Source organism: Macrobrachium rosenbergii, chromosome 43, assembly GCF_040412425.1.
Source record: "Macrobrachium rosenbergii isolate ZJJX-2024 chromosome 43, ASM4041242v1, whole genome shotgun sequence".
Classification (NCBI taxonomy): Eukaryota; Metazoa; Arthropoda; class Malacostraca; order Decapoda; family Palaemonidae; genus Macrobrachium; species Macrobrachium rosenbergii.
The window spans coordinates 11,166,782-11,184,281 of record NC_089783.1 but is presented as its reverse complement, the minus strand read 5'-3'; the positions used below and the strand labels follow the sequence as shown (position 1 = coordinate 11,184,281).

At 34.0% G+C, this 17,500-nt stretch overlaps 1 protein-coding gene across 1 annotated transcript in view; it reads right to left on the bottom strand.

Moving 5' to 3' along the window:
- Window positions 1-17,500, bottom strand: part of LOC136828567 (alkaline phosphatase-like) — a 54,623-nt gene that overhangs the window by 22,432 nt on the left and 14,691 nt on the right. The window lies entirely within an intron of this gene.

The following is a 17,500-nucleotide window of genomic DNA, read 5'->3' as shown; positions in this document are numbered from 1 at the left end:
GCACTGACTCGGGAGTAAATGTTGGTCAGTACTGTAAGTGCGCTAATGAAATTTCTAACTTAAGATAGAGTCACATCAGGTATTAACTACCCTTAGACCTGCGGCTGGACCTCTGCCTCAATGTCTTGGCATCCACATCTTGGTGCTCGAGTTTACTGCTTGAAGGCATACTTTTTGTATTATTCTGTTTGTTTACTTAATACTTTATTAATAGGAACCATGTATGCAACGATTATTATTTGTAGATTTTTTTATTTACTTATTATTATTATTATTATTATTATTATTGTTATTATTGTTATTATTATTATTGCTGTTGTTGTTTTGTTGTTGTTGCTTTTATCGTCGTTGTAATTTTATTTCTTAACTAATGAGAATATATTCCGTGGAATCTGGATGAATAAGACCATGGCTTCAACTTAATTCTTGTAGCTATATGATTATAATAAAGGTAAAAATAAAAGCGAGAAGCGACTGGTTAAATGACTGTATATAGCCTACAGATAGAATAAAAAATTCCCAGACTCTAAAAGATGATTATATAAAGGAAATCTAAAAGTTTAGTATCGCTTAATTTACTTAATAGTTAATTCAGACACTTAATCTTTTCTTCGACTAAGTGCCCCAGAAAATTGTGATTTCTCTCATTTTTGTTTTTGTTTTACAGTCCTATTTATATAAATTATACTGTTAATAAAGAAATCTAAAGTAACAATAAAAAAAAAAATAAACTCTTTCCTTTTATGAACGACTGATAAATCTACCTTTTCTGGTACCTCCAGTATGCCATCAGCAATTCAGATGCAATAGGAGCCTTCTTTCCTGTGTTATTGATTTTTGGTCATCTTCCTTTTCGGGACTCAGAGAATCAATGGTGGGCTAAGGCAATCATCATAACTACCTTTCTGCCGTAAAGCCACCTAGCACTGGTAGAATTAATAACCTATGATGGTAGTTGAGCGGTATACTGAATCAATCATACTGACATCAAAATATTGTTTGTGTAGAGCCCCATTGCGGCTAACTAGTCTAAATGCTTCATAAAGGTTTAGGTTAAGAGAAGAATATGACCAAAAATCTCAAAAAAATAAAATATTAAAAAATGTGCCTTTCACATCAACCTTTGTTTCCTTTTGGATTTTTTGTGTTTCTCTTAGAGGCCTATTCCCACGTTTATTCTCTGCTCCTCTTCAACAATGACCATCTAAAGTCTACCTCTCCTTTTCATGCTCCTGGCTGTAATTCCGATTATATTGAGCTTGTTCCTGAAGGTATTCAGCCTATTAGTCGCATGTCCGTGATCTGTCAACTCGGATATTGAGCATACAACATTTCAGCAAGGATCCTGTAACTTTATTCAAGGTCATTGTCCTAAAAACACACACGTACACACACACACCTCATATATACGAGTATATATATATATATATATATATATATATATATATATATATATATATATATATATATATATGTGTGTGTGTGTGTGTGTGTGTGTGTGTGTGTGTGTGTGTGTGTGTGGTTTTCTACACCACCGGATCACTGATTCTTTGTATTTAAGGGGGAAATCATAAGACAGTGGGGGGAGAGGTAGACCGACAGAGGATGGAGCAAATGTGTGAGATTTAGAAGTGGCCCACAACCCTCGTCAAGGGTTGGGGCCGTGATGCCTCTCCAGGGAAATCGCCAGGAGATAGTCGCTGTTTCCTTCTAAGCTGCAAATTTAATTGACCTCCAGCTGCTTTTTCCCATTTTACTGGCAGAGACCATTTTTCTAATCCTCAGGGCACAGCCGGTGACACCTCCTGGAGCCAAGTCCAAGGCAACCTCCTGAAGCTTTATAAGAACCAGCTCCCTACATCAAGAATTAGTCCACATCTGCTACGGTGAGTCGCTGTCCGTCAGACGATTAACCCTCTGACAGGGAGGGCGCTAACTTTCCATTCACAGTAGACGAACAGTGACCCTAGCACCGGACGCTGCTCAAGAGAAGCTCAGATCTCTTCAACCAGAATCTTGTGTTCAATCACCGCCAGGGAGCAAACAGTATGTCCAGTGGAGGGAAATGTTAGCCACTGTACTTTTTCTCTGACTCGTTTTTATTATCTCTCTCTCATATTTCACAACTCAAGTAAATTCCGCATATCTTCGATTTAAACAGTGAACTTATTGTGTGCAGTGTGTGGTCATTGAAACAGCGAAGAAATGAGCAGATTAGTGCAATACTCTCCAACTTGTGTGTCAACTCATTCTTGAGAGATAGTACTTTGTTAGTAGTTTTATCTGCAATTATTTCACTTCCAGGAGTGTTACCAGTGCCATTTATCAACAGTCTTCTGTGTACCCAATTGCCAGAGGAATCCGCCTGAACCCGAGCTGATATCATTACATTGCTAATTGGCTTAATGACCACTTGCATGTGCCCATTTACATACACCCTTTTGTGTTAAATGGACGCGTTAATTACCAGCTCAGTTAATTACTGTTGTGCATTTTTCATTTTTCACAAGTTCTATCTTAGTGAGATTTGTCCATCATTCCCACTGGTAGAATAGGGTTAAGAAACATTCTTGCTTGGCAACCTTTCATTTATTGATTTTGCTTTTATCCATTCAGTTTTTGATCTTCCAGGATTTTTGGGAGGCTATAAGTAGCAAAGGTAACGTAAAACAGAGTCCCTCCCTCGGAAGTCATAACAATATTATATATTATATATATATATATATATATATATATATATATATATATATATATATATATATATATATATATATATATATATATATATATATATAATTTCCTGTGGCACCCATGGGGATGCATAGGCCTCCACCACATTCTGTCCTGGGCTAACTCATAGCCTGCTTCCCGCCTCTAAGTTCTCAACCACGTTTCCTTTGAATGACATTGCCATGTGTGGAAGCATGGTCAGCTGCAACCTTCCGCTCCCCCGCTCTTTGTGCCAATAAACAATGAAAGGGGAAGGTCGCATCTGACCATGCTTCCACACATAGCAGTATCATTCAGTCAATCAATTATACGGATAATTATAAGAGAAAATCTCAAGATTATGACAAAAATGCATTGAAAATTAATTCAAGGTTGTGGAGCGCCGCTAGGGTCCTGATACAGTACAGCAATGGGTGATACTTGAAAAAAGCACTTGATAAGAATCACTTTAAAATGGTAAAAAAACAAAAGTAGAATGTGAGCCTGCAATACTGAAGGGGGACTGACGGGACACGTGAACTACTTCTATGGGTGAGAGGGCCTTCTTAGCACTTGATGCAGGAAGATTCTACGAGAACATGCCCATCTTGGCAGGCACGATGGAAGCATGCAATTGGGGCAGATTCGGTTCACAACATTGGTTTTGATCTGCATATATATATATATATATATATATATATATATATATATATATATATATATATATATATATATATATATATATATACACAGTCAACCCTCGATAAACCGGACCCCAATAATCAGGATATCGGATAATATGGACGCCGAAGAGGGTCAGCAGATTTAAAATACATAATGTTTCCATGATTTAAGATTGTTATTGTTCCTCCACATGTCAAGTACCGTTTTCCTTCTTCTGTTAGTGAACGAAAACTATAGGGAGCATGCCTCAGCTACTGCCAGAACCAGAAGTATTTATACTGTACTCAACAAAAACACTTTTAACTTGTAACCAAGGCTGCCATTTGTACGATAATTATCAACATGTATGATTAAAATACCTCTGGTACCATGTACAATACCTTCTCCAACTATCGTACTTTTATACTTTAATTCTGGAACTTTAGCTTTTTTAAGACTATTGATTAAAAAGTCAAAAGTATTGCGTTAAGTTTACACCATCCAAAATATATATATATATATATATATATATATATATATATATATATATATATATATATATATATATATATATATATAGAAATCATCAACACACAATCACGTGTGGAACAGAATAAAATTCTGACTCACGTCAGGATCGAACCCAGGTCTCTCAGGTGGAAAGCAAGGAAGATTCTACGAGAACATGCCCATCTTGAGAGACCTGGGTTTGATCCTGACGTGAGTCAGAAATTTATATATATATATATATATATATATATATATATATATATATATATATATATATATATATATATATATACATTGTTGAAAACCAAATAGAATGTACTTCAGAGGACCCACTAACAACAGACAAATAGATTTTTAATGAAAAATAAAGCTTCCATATGATGAAAACATCCAAAAAGCTACAGAGCACCTCAGGTCTGATAATCCTTTTATTTTCCATTATCCCAAATCCATCGGGAGCTCACTCATTAACATATACTTAAATAAAAAAGGGGAAGAAGCTGGAGTTCACAAGATACCATGCAGCAATTGTCATGAAATTTACGTGGGAGAGACGGGTAGATCCATCTTGCAAAGATTACCAGAGCACAAAAGATCAGTGCGATATTCTTCAGAGAGTTCAGGGATTTTCCTACATATTAGGCATAAAGGCCATACCATAAACTGGAGTGTGGCAGAGCTGGTTTTCAAAAGTAACTGTCTGTACAAAAGGAAATGCTGGAATCTGCTAACATCAATGAAATCAGCAATATGAACCTGTCAGAAGGACATTGGAAATCGGATGCCACTGATGATTTAATCCTCAGGCCTCTTCTCAAGCAGGTGTTCCAGCAAATACGACCACCAGACTTGTCGCCAGTTGAGAGTTAATGAAGCCCTAAATACCAGGGAACAATTTAATTTACATACTTCCTGGGTCAACGGTCACCTGCATACCAGTAGCGATGCACTGCCACACCTACATATGCTTTGTATATATATACTCCTTAACTCATCATTTCCACATTTTACCAGTAAACAGGGTACAGAAGGAAATGCTTGAAAAGTAGTGTTTTATGGGCCTTTTTATCTTATATATATATATATATATATATATATATATATATATATATATATATATATATATATATATATATATATATATATATATATATATATATATATATATATATATATATATATATATATATACATATATATATATATATATATATATATATATATATATATATATATATATATATATATATATATATATATATATATATGTATATGTATATATATATGTATATATATATATACATATATATATATATATATATATATATATATATATATATATATATATATATATATATATATGTATATATATATATATATATATATATATATATATATATATATATATATATATATATATATATATATATGTATGTATGTATATATATATATATATATATATATATATATATATATATTGTTAGATAAGTCATTATTTTGTTGAAACAATCTTATTAAGTTTGTTTCCTTGTTTCTCCTGCCCTCTAGTGTTTTTTGTCGAGGTGGCAAGCTGACGTCTGTCACAGTGTGAGTGGCAGAGTCAGTCAGGTTTTGGGTAGCAGCCAGAGAACTTCTGGGCAACACACAGTCAAAAAGGCAGCAGCAGCCTGTTTAAATTGCGGCAATAGAGCAGCTGGAAGTCACTTTAATGGGCGGTAGGTGTGAAGTACCTTGTGACTTCGGTCGGGGTATGAGGACCTCTCCATCTGTATGTTTTGGCTTCTTCATTGATATCAGCAAGAGGATATTTTGACAGGGAACAACTGTCTCGAGAATTCGGCTGAATTCATCTGTATTGATGTTTTCCTGTTTGACAGCTAATTGCTGTTCTCGATAGTTCAACTGATTTCTGTCTGGTTGGCAGTAATAACTGCCTCGACGATTCTTCGGAATTTGCCTGTGTTTATTTATTTTATGCTGCTTTGGTGTTATGTGTCATCGTTATGGTGCTAAGGTTTTATGTACTTAATTGAGTACGTATTATTATTGTCATGCTGCCTATTTTTGTCCTTGTACCGATCATGAATTGTCATGTTGCCTATTTTTGTCACTGTACTAATCATGAATTGTTATGCTGCTTTAGTGTTGTTTTATTGTGCAGTCTGATTTTGATGTTTATCATGATACTGGTGTGTTTAGTTTTCTTGTGATGTTGCTTTCAAATTGTTTATGATTCATTTATTAGTTTTAAATGTTATTTATGTATATGATTATTTCATGTGTTTTTGCCACCAAGAACTTGAACTCACTTGTAAATATGTATATTTCTATGTATAATAGATTAGTATTAAGGTATTTTGATTGTTTTTTTCAGTCCCCCCCTCGTTAGACTCACCTTCCTTCAGTCATTCCATCCCAATTTTTTGTTTTTTTTTTTTGAACCTGCTGGTCTCTAAATGACATGACCATAACAATATATATATATATATATATATATATATATATATATATATATATATATATATATATATATATATATATATATATATATATATATATATATATATATATATATATATATATGTATATAACGCTTAACGTCTTGTAAATTTTGAATTTTATACTACCTGAGACTTATCATGGTGAAATTATATGGATTAGATTATGTGCTCTTCGTTTGCAACATTAGGTCTTATGTTTGGATGTCTGCAATTCTTATTTTCATCACAGTTGTCAAAGCTTTCATTTTAGTAGTGCCTGACCCTCGTTGAAATAATTTTTCCATAAACAGGATATTTTCGCTCTCAAAAATAAGAATATACTGTATAAGATTTAATTTGCATTATTACTGAACCATCTTTTTTACGTAAATATAGAGCCGCCTTCTCGGGATTTACTACCTATCTCCAGTGTACCGTTTCTCTTTGTAATCTTTGTGCTAATATTCCCCCCCTCCCATCTCTAAGAGCCTCAACAATGTCCGTCGTACAACTTTTATCCGAAAATGAACTTGTGGGTTTCTTTGTTATAAGTCCAACCATTTGCTTCCGCGTGGCTTTTTCCGTGACTCCTTATCTGTGAAGATATTCTGCTGTAAGTTTTTTTGGATAAATCTAAGCCTATTTCTTCCTTAATATCTTCTCATTTCACTTGTGTAAGATAAGTACATTTGTATATCGCCGAGTTACTCTTGCCTTACAAACAATTCGACTTGATTTTATGCAATTTAGGTTAGTATACCACGCATTAGGGCACTTTCGGCCGTTCAGCCCTTAAGAGAGTGAAAGGAGGGATTTGGAATGGCTGAAAAGCAAGAGAAAGAGATCCAGAAAATAAAGGAGAAGAAGTACAAGTTTCGAAAGTTGGAACTCGCAGCAAACCCCCAGACTTACTAAGAAGCAATAGTTAGAGAAGTTAAATTACAAGACTGAACAAACGAACTAGAAATGACTACAAAGTGGGTGCGAGGGGCCGAAGGGACGCTGCAGACACCCTTCAGCAACGCCTACAGTGCACCACGTGGGGTGCACTGACAGCACTATCCCCCGACCGGGGAATATGACAAATTCTATGAACGTCATTAATAATGAGATGTATTATGACAAGCAAGCAGATTTCTCAATCACAGTGTCGGTAAATGATATAGATTGCTTGCCTGAAATACTAATGCGCTAATGTCAAATTTTGATAATATGCTTTTCCGAAACCTTTTTCTTAAAACAAGCACCATCAGCAACAGCAACGAAAGCAACAGTAACTCTAAAACTGCTGCGGATGGTATTAGCGCCAGCAGCAGTAGCAGCAATGATAACAATATAATTCGGCACAGAACTCCAAATTTAAGCTATATTCTCCATAATAACATGAAATGCGCCTCATTCCCCAAAAAACGATGTTTATGAGCGAGAGAGATAAAAGTCGAGGCGGAATGGAGTCGCTAATTCTAACACATAGTCCGGTTAACTCTAAGCAGTGGGTCCGCTTTATGGGGTCGTTAGGTTAAAAGACCGGAATGGCACCTCTTTCATTACCAGTGTAATTGGTAATGAATACGCATTGCTTTGGACTCGACGTGGTTGCTTTCATGCAGGAAGCCAGAGTCAGTGGGATTTCCCGCGTGCTTTCGGATTTTCAGGGTTAAGGAAAGTAAGCTTTCATTATCTTTTAATTTGGAAAGCACAGTTCTAAAAGTTATCATATGACATCTAAGGCATACAAATTTTTTTTTCTTTTTACTACACAACCATCAGCGCTCACTAGAACTAATATACATATATATATATATATGTATATATATATATATATATATATATATATATATATATATATATATATATATATATATATATATATATATATATATATATATATATATATATATATATATATATATATATATATGTATATATATATATATATATATATATATATATATATATATATATATATTTATATATCTGTGTGTGCAGATGTGGAAGTCAAGTTCTTTAGAAGAGATTAAACACATTTGGCTTAGAGAAGCCACGAGTAAACCCCGAAAAACTGTTATAGTGGAAACGAAATTGTTTTCTGTTGCTTGTTTGCTCTTTCAAAAGGTAACTTTAAAATAGTGTGCTCTCTTTCCTGTTGGGCTTAGCTTTATATACTGAACCGTCGACATTACAAAACTTTGTACTAGCAAGAGTAATTTTTGGTATGCGAGTTTGTCGTTTCCCCGCCGTGTTTAACCTGATTTTGTGTAATTTTCTTGCCTATGCTAGGTTATGTTCTTATGTTATTTTTTCTGTGTATTTATTCTACTTCAAATATTATTTTTAGTCAGTTTCATTACTCCAGTAATTTTACGTCTTCACATAAGTTCTCTGTAATTTTGCATACTGGTGTCTTTGTGAATATAAATAAACTGTTGTCATTTATATTTCTCATCAATTTCTCTTGCTGTTGATTTATGCGCTTCTCTGTGATTAAGAAAATAATAACCATCGTTGTTCATGTTATTGCAAAATGTCGTCATCTATTGTATCCATTTCTTGTTCGTTAGCCGTACATGGCGAACGTAATACGACACAAAGACCAAATAACGAAGTTACTCATGAAGTCAATTTCCTAGATAATACAAAAAATTTTTTTCGGGGTGGACAGGAAACTCGCCACCACAATTTTCTGCTTCTGAAAACCGGATTAAAAGTTTAAATCCCCGTACAAGGGCTGGGGGTGTAGACTACATGCGGCAGTGGGTCCCAAAATGAATCAAGGATGCAATATTTCTCTTAGTTTTATTTTTTTCCAAATGTAATGCTACCATGAGGAAATCAACGGTCATCTATTACTACCAAATTTCTGGGTTCACATCTCTCCCGGCATGAGAAAAAGTTACTGGTAGACGAAGTGAATTACGCTCTTTATGTTTTGGAACACGAAGAGGCTTACTCGTAATGATATTAAGTTTTGGACTCATCTCGTTAAAAAAAATACATTTATCGGAAAAAACGGGGATTCATCATAACTGTCCATAATGAATAGCAGTCATCATGTGGATTCTGATAGTTTATCGTATCTACTTTTATCAGTCGACTGTCTTTGCATCTAGTCATCACTTTTTAAAAACATTTTCTTTATTGCTACTCACCATTAAACCTCATAGCTGAATAATTTGTAATGTTTTATGTGAAGATTATTGTCACAAGTCATGATAATTTTTCTTAATATTTGCAGCCACGAGGAGCAGACTAGAAACCTGTTTTCACAATAAAAACAACAAAATTTCAATGGCTTATGTAAATTATTTTATTTTACCATCAATGACATATTCTGTATGTTGAAAGCACTGATACTAAATACAAGGACAACTCCGATATTTTCCCTTTCTGTTGTGTAAAAAAAAAAAAAAAAAAAAACTATAATCATAAGTCAACTAAGGTTTATGAAAGCTTTAGTCACCTTATTAAAGAAACACTACCTAACAGATACTTAAAGAGATAAAATGTTGAATGAACATACTAACATCATCAACCGGTTCCTATAAAAACAAATATGCAGATATCCTCAATAAGTCAATCAAAATGAGAGTTATCTCTAAAACTGGAGCGGATGCAGAGTAGGGAGACAGGGGTAGCAGGGGTGGGAAATCCTAACCTTTCCTAAAATTCCGTGTCCTGACCTAACCAGGCCTTATCTTCCTATCCTAACTTAGGGCTCTCCCCCCCCCCAAGTAACACTGAATGTTCCTGTCCCCCTATTTTGCATACTACCCTAAAACTTAATCAAAATCATTTTATTATACCTTTTAACAAATTTTCTAGGCCGGTAAGCTACTTCTCATTCACTAGTCCTCATTTTGTCTCAGATTTAGTTAGATCGCCCTCATGCCTTGCGCACAACTTTCATTGCTTTATTCATTGTGTTCCTTATGTAAGAAAAAATTATATGGATCAGATACAAAGTTTCTTGAAGAGTGCGCCATTCAATATGAAGGACAAAAAGTCAGATTATATTATCAGACAGATTTAGAGGGAATTCTGTTCTTGCTGAAATTGCTTCTGAAAAATTTTAATTGATTTTTGCTGCATTTTGTTAATTGGATTACAATCCAAAATCACTTTGTCTTTAAAACCTAACACTAAATATTAGATGTACATTTGTTGGACTTATCTTTTACCAACAGAAATAGAGGCTTATGTTTTCTACTTATGTTTGTCATTGTCGATTGCTTCTGTACTTTTGTTACAGTTGACATACTTGATCTCCTTTCCTATGCTACTTTGGTATTCCTATTGATGTGAGGCGTTTCTCATATTTTACCAAGAATGAGGCACATCGACGCTCTAACAGCAAGTTTAGTGATATATTTGATGTATTTTATTATTCATAAAATCCAATCAGTCAAAGCATTAATACTCTTGATTAAAGTTCTTTAAGCACCTCAACCTGACCTTTGTCATTTCCAGTCTCATTACCAGAAGTTCTTCAAGTACCCCACCTAAACATTTGTAAGTTTAAATCTCAAAATAGAACCCTTCATTTACCAGTCTAATCCTATTACTCGAAGACCAAGCATCTCGACCCACCATCTGATACATCGGAATTTCACCACCAAAAGTTCTTCCAGCACTCAAACCCATCATTCATCAACATGAATGTCGTCACCAGAAATTCTTCATTCACTCCAACACATCATTTGTCAGTTCGAATATCACCACCGCAAATGCTTTTAGCACCACAACTCATTGTTTATCTGTTCCACTCTCACCACAAGACATTCTTCAAGCATCCCAACCGATCGTTTGTCAATTCCTATCTCACTACTGGAAGTTTTTAAAGCACCTAATGCTAACAGAGGTTCTTCAAGCACCGAAACCTCAAGTTTAATTTCCATTCTCACCACTGAAAGTCCTTCAGGTACCACAAACTATCATTGGTCAGTTTGAATGTCACAACTGGAAGTGCTTTAAGTGCCACAAACCATCGTTTGTCTCACCACAGTAAGTTCTTCAGGCCTCCAAGCCACTGTCCACCCGTTCAAATCACACCACCAAAAGTTTTTCAACTCCCCAACGCACATGTGTCATTTCACTTCATACTGCTGGAAGTTTTTCAGGCATCCCAACCCAAACTTTTTCAGTTTCAATGAAATCACCAAGCTAACATTTGTAAGTTCAAATCTCACACCTAAACTTTTCATTTGTTAGTTCAAACCTCATTATTGGAAGTCATTCAAGCATCTCAACCCATCATTTGACACATCAGATGTTGCCAATAGTTCTTCAAGCACCCCAAGCATAAAGGAAATCATGTAAAGATAATGTAAATGCATATAAACTTCAATGATTTTAAAGTTTTAGGAAAAATACAGAGTGAAGAGGAATTAATTATCTTTGAATCTAGAGTGATTAAACTGTCTGCCCCTGCACTTCACAACTGATCTTCATCAACACGTTTGTCAATGGCTTAATGTTTATGCATTTCCCTCTCACCTTTATTTACCTCTGTTTTTAGTCAAACCTTTAACCCCCAATATAGATAGACGTACCGTGTTTTTATGGTGTCATTGTGTTGTTTATATATAGTTATTTAAAAATTTGTACACTTATTTGTGACGAAATGTATGAGATTATTTATTATGCTACCCACTTCCATGAACACCGGCTTTAGAATAAAGCCAATGTTATCAAAACTCGTTTCCTGAAAACCTATTATATATATATATATATATATATATATATATATATATATATATATATATATATATATATATATATATATATATATATATATATATGTATATGTATATATGTGTGTGTGTGTGTGTGTGTGTGTGTGTGTGTGTGTGTGTGTGTGTGTGTTAGAATAGAAACTTGAAGTTCACATAGGTATATTGAGATAATACAATGCATGATGGAAGGATGAGCGAAATGCCAATTGAGAGAAGAGGTGAAACAAGGAATGACGGTATATGGGATGTTCTTTTAGACTGAAAAGAAGCTTGAAGAATTTCTGGACGAAAAGGATGTAATATGTTTAGAGATTATGAGCCAGCTCTCCTTTACAGGAGTGGATGTTGAATGTTAATAAAAACAGAAATTATGTACGAGCTACATGGGGTAATTTTTGGCTTAGTACATTACAATGTAAGAAGTAATAAAAGGATTTCCATTGTTATAGTACATAAAAAAGGCTAAAAAATTTAGCTTGAGTTAAGAAGATTCGGGATGTGGATACAACAGAGAACTATAATTTGGTGAAAAAAATCTATAATTCTTAAGTGTTAGAAAAGTGGAGCGGAGACAAAAACTTCTGAGCAAAGTATGTGGAATGAATAAGAACTGTAGTCACTCTACTAATTTAAGAGTAATAACTACTGTCTTATCTTTGTATCTAAACCTCCACCTATCAGGTATATATATATATATATATATATATATATATATATATATATATATATATATATATATATATATATATATATATATATATATATATGTATGTATTATATAGATATATATACATATGCTTATAAAGGAGTTTACAAACAAACTTAGTAATTTGAAAACATCGGTTCATGATAAAGTTGCTCCAGAGATGATTTTACCTGAAATGGTACCTCTTTTACGAAGTTAAGTAGGCAAAGCCTGATGACTTGAAATAGGGGATCATACCAAAGTACCAAAGAAATATTATAGACAGAATGTAGTAACTATAGAGGTATTGCAATGGCGTCAGTAGAAATAGAAATATTTAATAAGGTTATTCTCAGTATGCTGGAGAAAATCTGATCAAATTCTTAGAGATGAACAACTTTTAAGAGATATATGGTTTAAGACATCGTGTCCACCAGTGTTTAAAATTATAAATATCCCAGATCTGGTTACTTTTGTTGATTACGAGAGCGTATTTAACAACGTCCACATGCCAGTATTATGGAAAGTTCCGTGACTAAGGCATTCCCTTGAAATGTGCAAAGCCAGTTATCCATGGACAAAATAAAAGCAAAGTCGATGATGACAAGTCAAGTAAGCTTGCAGTTAACAATGAGGTACTATTATGAATATTATGTCATCTTTGCATCTTGCGCTTTCCACAGATTCCAAAACGTCAAAAGAGGTAGAATATGCTACAAAATGTTTAGAGTGAATTAACAATAAAAATATAAAATTTAAAGTATTTAGATAATCCCGTTTGTTACCAGCAAAACGGTATTTTTACAAGACTTACCTGAGAGAATGCATAACATATCTAGAGGCATGAAACTCAATAATAAATCTACGAAAAACAAGTAATGATATAAGACTGTGATGAAAAGGATGAATAACATTAGATTGAAAAAGGTTAGCGAGGCGAGTCTTTCACATACTCAGAAACAATATTATCAGCGTAGTTTCTCTTGAGGTGTTTTTTAGTGAGAGACTAGAAAAAAAAGGCATATAAAACACGGGGCAAGCCGGATAAGATTTATAAGTCAATTAGACTGAAATTTGAATGCAAGTAAGGTTTATACATAATTCTAGTACAATCTTATATTGCTGTCCTGACACAAATCAGCACCTGACAGTGAAGATATATCTAAAAGATTTGGTCGATTTGTCAGTAAAGCTTCAAGATCTTGATAGTGTCAGCTGGTCTTATGTGAAGCCCATAAAAATTTGAAGCCGAGACCTACTTGGATGAGAACCATGAGAAGGGAGGCTGGAGATGGTCGAGGATTTGTAGAAGGTGTAGCGCAGGAAAGACTTGGGTAGCAGAATGTTACAGAATTCGTTTGCTTCGATTTAAGTGGATGGCGTCAGGCTGACAGAGCCCTCAGGTTAGCGGAAAGTTAACATGGGGTTGCTAGCACCAACCCCTTACCTTGACCCCATTTGGATGACAGGTGGGCGATAAAACGGTAATCCATTTCTGGACACGGCTAATGCTAGCCATGTTCTCTAACACGAACCAAGGCGATTGCTACACATTTCAAAGAGAAGAAAATGAATAAATACACTACGTGTCAGTGTAAAAACAACTATTGATGGAACATTCGAATGTCATTAGAGAGAACTTCGCAGGAGTAACGTAGATTTTATATTTTATACAAGAAGAAATATTCGTTGCCCCATTCCAAGACTTTACCGAGATTAATTATTTACCGGAACTATAAACTTTAAGTATAAAAGTAGCTTATTGTTAATCAATAACGCCCAATCTCATAAGACCTGGATATCCGTAATCAACATCAGCTGAAAACAGCAACGGGAATCTAAGTCCTAAGACAGGTATTTGTCGCAGATGTATAACGCTCCGAACAGCTATTTAAATTCTTCAAAGATCAGTCTTGGAGTTTAAGGAATTTTTGTATATTTCTGAAAGCTATGTATGCACATACAAGCAATATCACTTTCCATCTCCCTTACAATGTTGCATAAGAATCAGACGCAGGAACTTCGAACGAGGTACGCATAAAAGACTCTCGAATTAACGTGTAAATGTCATTTTATGTTTTATACAGAATGTATAAACATATATGCGTGTAGATTTAATTTCCAAATATTACTGCGACTTTGCTTTTAGTTCACTCTTTTATAGACCTCTAGGGCTACAACTAAGATTCTGAAATAGAAACGTGACCTGTTTATTTTTTCTTAACTTTTGGATGTATTTTGTTTAGTACGTGTAGATTCGTAGCGTTGCCAAAGTATCGCAGTTCATAGTGATTCTTTCCCATACTTGATTTTGGCTGCAGCCCCGAACCTCACTATAACAACTATACGCTCTTGAAGTTTTCTTTCTTTTTTACTTTACTTTAAAGTGGAGAGCAATATACTGTATATAGTTATTTATATATATATATATATATATATATATATATATATATATATATATATATATATATATATATATATATATATATATATATATAATATATATATATATATATATATATATATATATATATATATATATATATATATATATATATATATATGTGTGTGTGTGTGTGTGTGTGTGTGTGTGTGTGTGTATGCATGCATAAATTTTTGTCACATCAATTCTTTACTTCGGGAACATCACCGAAGGGGAATTATAATTTTATCACTTATAACTCCCCTTCGGTGATATTACCCATGTAGCGCGAATTGGATATTAAACGACATTTGTAGTTTAAAGTTTATATATATTTATATATGTATATATATAGTAAATATATATATATATATATATATATATATATATATATATATATATATATATATATATATATATATATATATATATGTATGTATGTATGTATGTATGTATGTATGTATGGAGTTATACTTTTTATATCAAACCATAAAACACCACATGTATAATTTTTCTTTCTCATCATGCTTGCTTATAAAACTTTTCTCAAATTTCTTTAGCTTATAACAGCTGCATCGAATGATTGATAGGACACGAAGATTTATTACCACCTTACTCTCTAATCTTAAAAGTAAATTTTTGCTTTGTGTTTTACTTATTCGATCATCGTATATTACCTTTTGTGTCTTATTTTTCTTTTTTCCTACATTCCAACATTCCTCACAAAGAGTAAGTAAAAAGAGTACCCCTCTTATCGGCAAACCCCATCCGGGAACCCTCGTCGCCTTCAGTCGCAAACTCTGCCTTCACCCCACTGGAAACAGCCTTATCAATACTGAAACAATGATGAGAGCCACATGGATACAAAAATCAACCAGGAGAAAGATTTGGCCATTTGGTCACTTTCCTGTTCAGGGCATGAATGTTCTGAGTGCAGAGCTTGTAACCGAAAGGAACACGGAAGACAAAGGTGACTGAAGAGATAGTTACTAAACCACGCAGGATGGAAAGCTGAGTCTAGCCAACAGCATCTGGTTAAGACATCCCATTATGTTCCCGGAGTGGGTAGCAGCGAGAAGTTACCTTGGAGAAAGAACCCTTATGCTATCATGTGCCACTTGCTGATTCTCTCTGTGGACTAAAGGAAGGAAGGCAGGTTTAGGTCTCCCGCGGTAAGTATTTGAGTTACCAAACCACTGGAGGGTAAATTATCGCAAGGGAACTGAGCGACTTCAGGATGGGTTTGAATTAAGTATTAGGGAATTTGAAATAGAAAAAGGTTCCCTTTTCCTTGTTAAGGAAACATTATAAAGGGACTTACTTAATAATAAATTAAGTCCCCTTGTGGCGCTTTTATGCGGCTAAACATTTTACAACTTTATGTGGGAAAATTTTTTCATCATCCCTACGATTTTTTTTAACCTAAAAATTAAGTATCAGATTTAAGACACGTTGCATTTTGTGTGCGTGTTACTTTTAAACAGCAATACTTTTTGTGCCACCTCTAAAAATCCTAGATGCACCGAATAGGTACTTTAACCCAAAGAGCGAAATAATGTTGGGGGTAAATAAAGACAAACTGCTAAAACTAGCAAAAAAACTGAGTGTCAGCAAGGGTGGGTGTGGGGGAATGGGAGTAAATGATAACAAGAGTAAGTTTATGATAGTAAATGAAACAGAAAAAATGGAACAGTGAATGTTAAGAATGAAAGATGGTTCAATGAGATTTGAGGGGAATCACTCAACGGCAGAAGCCAGGAAGGTCGCAATAGTGCGTAGGAATTCTTACTGACAATGTAATATTTTATGGGTAAGGTAATTTTCCTTTCAAGAATTGAACTGTGGATTTTGATTGCAAATAAAAGAAAAATAAAGCAACTGAAGCATCAGGGTGGACTGTGCTTGGCGTATGAGGCATGAAAAGAAGTGAAAGGGTCAAGATTGTGGAAATAGTTAGAATTGGTAAAAAGATTAACAATCCTGAAAAGATGGGTCTGCGTGTTATATGGAAAGAATGAATGATAGTTAGACCTAAAAAATTCTGGAGAGATCTTACAAAAAAGTAATAGAAAAGAATCATCAATGTAATAATCCGCTTAAAGATTAAGTGAAAGATAAAAAAGCAGTGGAAAATAATAAATATAAAAATCAGTTCAAAGATTATGTAAATGTCATACATCTTCTAAGAATGGTATTTTAAATAATTAAAAGCACGCAAGGTATCTGCAAGGGCACTCATCTAACATTCGGAAATTAAATTGTGAGAATGGCAAGATTCTTACACAAACACAACACACAC